The following is an 885-nucleotide window of genomic DNA, read 5'->3' on the forward strand; positions in this document are numbered from 1 at the left end:
AAATTCACCAAAGGAATTTCATTATTTAGATGTGAACTGGACAAAAGGTATCGAACGTATGAGCTAACATCTGCTTTGTCGGATTGAATCATTCAAATATTTACCTTTTTCGCCTCTCTACTACTCATTCTTCTCCCACCATTCAATTTCCCACAGTTTTCCTCGTCATCTTCTGTTTATATTTCCATTCTTAGTCTTCTAGTAAGTGATTCATCGATTTGAATAAAAATCCCAAAACAGCCAGTGGACGAGGAAAACATTGTCTACCCATTTCTCACGAGACTATTGAAATTATTTTTTCTTATAAAATAAATTATTTCCACACGTTCTATTATCAGTTAAAACAATTATCCAATATTTCTAGAACATAGAAAAATCAGATTTTCTAAAAATTCATTAGCATCTCTAATTCTAATTCTAATTGAAATTACGTCTATAACTTTCTACAGATTTATTAACATTAATTAAACTTTATCGGCGAGTATAAGTCCATGGATTGTAGGAATTTTTAAATTAATCACTTCTTTGGTAATTTTTCATCGATTCGGATTATTAATCACTCAGCGATTGTCTCGGCATTTCTTTAATACATATACATAAAGAGAAGACTTGAAAAAAAAATTCATCCGGATGAATTTTACCCGGAAATAAAAGCCGTGAACCTCAAATGACCAAAGAATTACCTCCAATTAATAAATTCATACGTCATTAAATTTATTGTCTTTCATCGTCCTCATTATCACGTAGACTAAAAAATTCTGACGCTGAACGTATGAAAAATAAAAAAAAAAAAACAATTCCATCAGTTACATAAATAATCTCTCATACCCCAGAGGACGAGATACATTTAAAAATTCACATCTCCGGCGAATGAAATCCCGGAAT

The sequence above is a fragment of the Fopius arisanus genome, unplaced genomic scaffold, assembly GCF_000806365.1.
Source record: "Fopius arisanus strain USDA-PBARC FA_bdor unplaced genomic scaffold, ASM80636v1 scaffold00004, whole genome shotgun sequence".
Lineage (NCBI taxonomy): Eukaryota > Metazoa > Arthropoda > Insecta > Hymenoptera > Braconidae > Fopius > Fopius arisanus.